At 48.5% G+C, this 7,103-nt stretch overlaps 1 protein-coding gene across 4 annotated transcripts in view; it reads left to right on the plus strand.

The window, feature by feature from the left end:
- Nucleotides 1–7,103, plus strand: part of LOC135101358 (uncharacterized) — a 73,912-nt gene that overhangs the window by 8,223 nt on the left and 58,586 nt on the right. The window contains exon 2 of one of the 4 annotated variants that reach the window (XM_064005229.1): nt 4,981–5,015. The exons of the other annotated variants lie outside the window; for them this stretch is intronic. The gene's annotated coding sequence lies outside the window, so the exon portion shown is untranslated. The remainder of the gene's footprint in view (nt 1–4,980; nt 5,016–7,103) is intronic. 4 annotated transcript variants of the gene reach the window in all.

The raw sequence follows: 7,103 nt of genomic DNA on the forward strand, positions 1-7,103 counted from the left end.
TCGGGGGGTCGTTCAGAATGTCAGGTGGTCTGGCTGGCTGAAGTCTTGCACGGCCTTAACTACCCTTGACATTTCCACCTCCCCAGCTGGTCGCCCACATCCACTCCTCCACGCCCACACCCTTCTCTCCCGTGTTTTGTGCTGCCTTGCGCCTCGTCTTGATGATCTGCCTCCCTCACCCACTCCCTTGTCCCACCCACACCCCGCCTACACTACCCATTCCTCTAGTCAACACTTTTGTGTGTCCGCCGCTCTTTCGCCCATCACTCATGCTACACACACACACACACACACACACACACACACTAACTAACTATGCATGAAGTGGGGGAATAAGATAAAACGCAAGAAAGAATAAGAAAGAAGGGAAGGTGTGGATAGAAGAAGGTGATGAGTGGGCAAGTGGTAAGAATGTGGTAATTCCACGTGTGGGCGAAGAGTGTGTGTGTGTGTGTGTGTGTGTGTGTTGGGAGACAGTGAAGTGTACAAGAAAAAATAGCCGTGATGTGGCTGCAGAACTCTCGTTGCGTACTTGCTAGGAGAGGTACAGCCTTGCCACGGGAGAAGGTGAGGAAGGAGGACCGTGGGAGACTAAGAAGGTGCGAAGGATTCTTGACAATGGAGTTTTTCCTTAATTGTTGGCAAGGAGGAGGAAGGTGAAGTGGAGGGCAGGAGAGGACGGGAAGGATACGAGGAGATTGAAAAGGACGGGTTGGGGATGCTGTTGGTGGGTGAGAAGGAGGAAAAGAAAGGAGGCTGTGGTGTGAATAAGGGATAAGGTGAGCAGGAGAAGGAGAAGGAGTAAGCTAGTGTCAGTGCTGTGGCTGGGAAAGTATTTAACCATTTCACTGCTGCTGACACATCTTCCCTTAATCACAAATCCCTCTGAAGTATCTCTTTTTGTTCAGCACCCATTTCTAGACATTTTATTAGCTAGACAATGGAAAATTTATTGTTTTAATCCTTAAGAGACTTTGCACAGCCATTTTTGTGTTGGGAAATAATGTACTCGTATACATCAGTGAAAGAGTTAAGGTGGGGATGGAAAGAACGAAGGAACTTAATGTATTGTCGCTGAGAGGTGTGTGAGGATGAAGTGCGCGAGGTCTAGGCGATGAGATGCTCGTGACAGGAAGACACGAGGGAGTGTGTTTGACCTCCTTGACCTGACCCGTTACAACGCTCACTTCCGTTACCTAGTCTGTTACGCTCCGTCACCTCTCGCTTCCTCTCGCTCATTCTGTTTCCGTTAGTTTTAATTTGATTTGAGTTTTCTTTATATTGCGCTGAATCAGAAAGCGGTAAGAGTGGCCGCAAATCATTGGTGTTCGTTACGTTTATAGTTGCGGGGACAGGCTGTGTAGTATTGAGGTAAGCAGTAACTCGTATGTTTTCTCCCTAATATTTCCTGTTTTCCTTTGTTTTTTTGTTTTTTTTAATTTGACTCGTATTTCTTTGTGTACTTACTTGTTTCCTTGTTTTGTTTACCTTGTCTGATTCGTGGTTTTACTCTCTTCTTTCTTTCCCTGTTCCGTCGACAGCAACAGTCATGAAAGCCCATATTAAAAAAAACGCTTTCCTTTCTCGCCACGACTATTTTCAAAGGCTACAGAGACGATTAACCAGATTCTCAAGCGTGTTTCTTCTGTTAATAATCTAGGAATCTTGTTAATCTGCCACTATAACCATTAAAACGCACTAAAAACTCCGTGCAACTTCAACTAGAGCCTTTTGAAACTAGTCGAGGTGCGGGCAGGAGTGTTTCAGCTTGGCAGAATGTAACTAAGAGTGTCGCTAGCGTGTCTGGGCCTTGCTGTGTGATGCCTGTCGCAGCAAATTACGTCTCGTCCTCTGCAGCAAACTACGGTGAATTATACTGACGACGAGCCACTCTCCTTCCTCATATTAATACACACTCAAGGAACCTAAGAGGGTGAAAACCATTTTTTACTGTACACATACATATGTTGCTAGTGCCACCCATCACAGCCCATCAAAGCCTTCCCTCCGTCCCCTCACCTGCCAGCCACTCCTCCCTTCTCCCCCTCTTCTTTACCTCAAACCAGCCTCAACACCCCGTCCTTAACCCCGCCACAGCTGCAGCCTCCTCTTCCTCCTCCTCCTCCTCCTCCTCCTCCTCCTCCTCCTCCTCCTCCTCTTCCTCTTCCTCTTCCTCCTCTTCCTCCTCCCAGTTGACCCTCTCCGCTCCAAGGGAAGAGGGAGCGATTACTTCGTTGACTGATTGATAGCGTCGTTTCATTGCAGAGGTGGAGGAACAGGAAGAGGCGGATGTTCTGGAAGAGCAGAGAAAGTTAGAGTGGGTAGGAAACACTGGAAGAGGGGAGAAGGTGCCGGTGGAGGAAGGAGGTAACGGGGGAGGAGGAGGAGGAGGATGAAGTGGAGGAAGCCGTGTTTAGGAAGTGAAGGCAATTGTAGTAATCGTCTTTTGCTGTTTAATTGATTTTTTTACAGTTATTTTTTATTTATTTTGGTTTTTATTGATGCATTTCATTCGTCCTCACACATTTCTTTAACATTTCCTTAATATGTCGTATAATTTTATAGCTTGTAAATCACGAGTGCGTGACTACACACACACACACACACACACACACACACACACACACACACACACACACACACACACACACACACACGACCAACCCAAGTCGAGTCAAATCAATGCATCCTTTTTTTTCTCCACAGTAATCATCGTCTTTCCTGTGTCTCGTTTACCTTCCAGTCAATCTATGCACTTTCTCGCGTTCTCAAAGCACCGTCAAACTCCCCCCTCCTTCCCTCCCTCCCTCCCTCCCTCCCCGTCACAGCTGCAGTGATGATACACGCCGGAAAATAATCTTGACCTACTGCTGCTAAGCCTCGATTTGAACGTTCGGTCTTCTCGCATCTGAAAGCTTGTCTGTAGCGAAAGCCCGCGTGATGTTGCCTCCTTAATACAGCTGAGAAAGTGTGCACCGCCTGGCTCAAGAGAGAGAGAGAGAGAGAGAGAGAGAGAGAGAGAGAGAGAGAGAGAGAGAGAGAGAGAGAGAGAGAGAGAGAGAGAGAGAGAGAGAGAGAGAGAGAGAGAGAGTTTTTCTAACATCATGAGGTGCGCGTGATCGAGGAAGGAAGTGCACCTGTACTCACTTACCTGTCTGCTTGCCTCCCTCCTACTTATCCGCCTCCCTCTCGTCCAAGTAGCGTCACCGGAAGAAACAGCAGCATTATGAGGTAACTGAGGTCCCGCGCGGAGGGAGAGTGGAGGTTGTAGTGGGAGTGGCGTGGCCGGCTTGGGATGGCTGACCGGAGAGGGAGGGAGAGGGCGAAGGGGGGAATGGAAAGGTAAGAGTCCGAGGTAAGGGAAATGAGATGGGGTAGTGGTGAGAGCCTACCTGTGACCGACCATAATAGTTGAACAGTTACTGTGATTATGAGCTAGACAGGCAGGGAGGGAGAGAGAGGGAGGGAGGTTCCTAAGGATGAAAGTGGAAGCCAATTTCGATGCCTCTGTGGTGTGGGTTTTCAGCCTCGCGGAGAGGACGTTGCAAAAACCCTGTGCTGGTGCGCCGTGCTTGGGGAGGCACAGGACGGAGGGAGCCGCTCAGGCAGACCTTCTCCTGCGACCACTCCCAATGCCGCTAAGTCAGGCTGCGGGAGAAAAGGTTGACCTTAAGACGTGGCGGCATGTGCACCGTGTGTGTGTGTGTGTGTGTGTGTGTGTGTGTGTGTGTGTGTGTGTGTGTGTTTGTTTGCATGCATGCGATAATCATTTTCACCCACGTCTCCACCACCCTGGACGGGCCACGCACGGACAGTCCCCGTTAGCGTAATTGTCGGGGAAATAGGCCGGGAAGCTTCCTAGAGGCGCGCCTCAGACGTCCCGCTAGCGTCGGCGGCCTCGTGCAGGGGAAAGCTGGGAACGGCGGTGCTAATGGTCCCGTCTGAAGCAACAGTAACAAAGACGACAACCCCACTGGGTCGCCTGGGTAGGTGGAGGGAAGGGGATCGTCAAGGTTTAGGCGCAACAAGTGTCGGGGCCGGAACACAGGTTGTGCCAGAATAATAATTAAGGAAACGTGAGGTGATGCAAATCGCATCCACGTAAGTGTTATAGATGCCAACGCAAGCAACAAAAGACACTCCAGTCAGATTCTGAAGAGAATTTGTTGTTAGCTTCATGCCGTCAGTTTCTTGCATCTTTTCTCGTCGTCTTCACATGACCATGTGCGGCAGGTGGTCGGTCTCCACCCGCCCTCCCGCCCGCCTGGCGTAGGCGCTCCACCAAAACCTGTCGACCTCCGCACAAGTCATCGCCTGGCTTCTTTAGTCGCCGGCAAGCACGCGTGATATTGCAGGGCGCGACACCCCCGCCATTCCCCGCTGCCCCACGCACAGTGTCGTCTTTCCCTTCGCTGTTACCAGTTACCTTCACTGTTACCAGTGAAGGATGAACAATACTATAACTCAAAACTGTAAGGTTGCGTTGCGTTGTGTTGGTGGTGGTGACGCAACCTTTGCGTCATCCGTGTTTCCGCCGCTCCGCCACGCCAATACTGTGATAAAGCACCATATTCTGGAAAATGCCAGCAACATCCTGCATTGTGAGCAGCATGCAGCTGAAGGCCACGGTGGCAAAAGGCTGAAGTTCCCGAAGGAGACAGTCTTCGTGAGGTGCATGTCTGAGTCCGTCATTGTCTCGCCACTTGAAGATAATTGTAAACAAGAATCACGTGCAAATGTGTAATGTCAGTGGGAAACCCCCTGGTTGGTACTGTATGCATTAAGTAAATTTTTATGGTCATTTGTTCCTTGAAGTAACAGTTAGTGCGGCAGACACTGCTCGTAACGTTTTCGCTTCGGGGATCTGCTTGGTGTCATGCAAGTGTTCATGAACTCTTTTTCTTTGTCTTGTTGTTTTATTATTATACACGTCATTACTGCCTGGGGCGCGTTTGTAATGTTAGCACATTCTCCCCGCAGGTGAGTGGAGGTCTGGACTGCCACTATCATCTCAGGTGACGTACAAAAACTGACTGACACTCGGCTTGATTCATGGCATTTTCCTTTTCCTTTTCTTTTTAGTTTATTCACATTACTATGCTCATGCTGATTACTTTCGCTCTTCATGTTTCTTTTTCAAGCTATTTTGTTGAAGCATGGATTCTCTCTCTCTCTCTCTCTCTCTCTCTCTCTCTCTCTCTCTCTCTCTCTCTCTCTCTCTCTCTCTCTCTCTCTCTCTCTCATTTCCTCTTGCAATTTTTTTTTCTTTTCCCTACAATCAACCACATTTTCTTTTCATGTCAGTTATTCACTCTCACTTATCCCATTCACGGCCATTATCCTCTATGTTACTCTTCCCTATCATTTTCTTGTCTCCTTTTCTTTTCACACATTCCTTTGAACAATCATGTAGCTCGTCTTTAGTTTTCCTCTTTTTTTTCTTCTTTTTTCTTGCCTATCCCATTCATTCATTACTCTAGACACGTAATTTTTCTTTTCTGTCAATTTTTCTTTTTTTCTCTCTCTCTTTCCACCACCCTACCTTCTCCCCTTCACCCTTTCCCGCCCACGCCAAGGCCAGCAAGGGTGCATGGCCCCTGACCCCCGAGGCCACCACCACGCGGCCCCGTTACTCGATAAAACGGAAGCACCAACACCACCAACACGACCTCCACAACCTGCACCATCATCATCATCATCATCATCATCATCATCATCATCATCATCATCATCATTTGTTCGTCTGTTTACGTATTGTAATTGTCTTTGTATCATCTTTCTATTCCATCTCTTGCATATTTTTCTCCTCCTCCTCCTCCTCCTCCTCCTCCTCCTCCTCCTCCTCCTCCTCCTCCTCCTCCTCCTCCTCCTCTTCCATCACCTCCTCCTACCTTCGTCTCTGTTTTTATTTTATCGCTTATCATCGACTTCTTACTCATCATGGTCTTCTTGTCCTCCTCCTCCCCCTCCTCCTCCTTCCCCACTGTGGATCGTTAGTGGCTCAGAGAAGCTCTTCATGTGGAGGTGGAGGCGATGGGTGGAGGACCGGCCTTGTAAATAAGACTAGCTTTTTATCGTTGATGCTCAGTGATATTAAATTTATTATGTCCTTGGGAGCGTGGAGGAGGAGGAGGAGTGCCTAATGACGTACTAATACACCTTTACCTACCGTTTTTGTCGTTGGTCACTAATCCTCTGCCGAATTTGAGAGAAGTTTCATACAGTGAGTGACTGGATAGCAGATCTTAATGTTGTTCATTCAGTGACGAGGGGAGCAGAGCATCAATAAGGCGAAACTGATCCTTCTGCCTAATTTAAGAGAAGCTTCATACATTGAGTGACTGGATAGTAGATCTTAATGTTGTTCATCCATTGGGAAGGAGAACAGAGGATTAGTAGAGCGAGTCACTGAAGAGGGCACTAACATCTATCATACTAACTGAAGTGGCCCGCTGAGTCAGGGTTGGGACTCCTCTAGCTGCGATGCACGTTCAGATTGCGTCAACAGCTCGTCCACAGGGGAACTCCGGGTACATGGCAGCTGTTTATAGCCGCCATGTACTCAGGAAGCGATACGACGCGAGGAGAAATATCGAGGAACAGAGGAATGACTGAGGGTTTGGAATCGGTAACTGTGCATAATGGCAGTGGTCGGGCAGTGTAGCAAGGAGTCCTCGTATTGTGATCTTGAATAGTAATCATGTTATAGTTTAAGGAAGCGGTAAGAAAGGTTACAGTTCAAGGTTGGTTGCCTTAAGGGCGGACAGGGGACGCTGGCAGGCTAGAGTGAAGAGTGATTGTGTGTGTGTGTGTGTGTGTGTGTGTGTGTGTGTGTGTGTGTGTGTGTGACAGAAGGTTGTGAGCTGCAGACGACACTGGCGAGGAAGAAAAATTAATGTGTAAGAGTGAAAGTGAATTCGTGGGGTTCGGGAGGATTTGCTGTGGGGGGAAGGGGGAGGGGAGAGTTCAGGAGGGAAGAGAAGGGAGGGAGAAACTGTTGTAGTGAGCAAGTGAGTGACATTTGATTCTGACACATTTGGCGAGTGGCTGATAAGGTCTCTGAAGATATTGGTTATTAAGAAAGATGCATTTGGGTCTCTTGA

Source organism: Scylla paramamosain, chromosome 6 (assembly GCF_035594125.1).
Source record: "Scylla paramamosain isolate STU-SP2022 chromosome 6, ASM3559412v1, whole genome shotgun sequence".
Classification (NCBI taxonomy): Eukaryota; Metazoa; Arthropoda; class Malacostraca; order Decapoda; family Portunidae; genus Scylla; species Scylla paramamosain.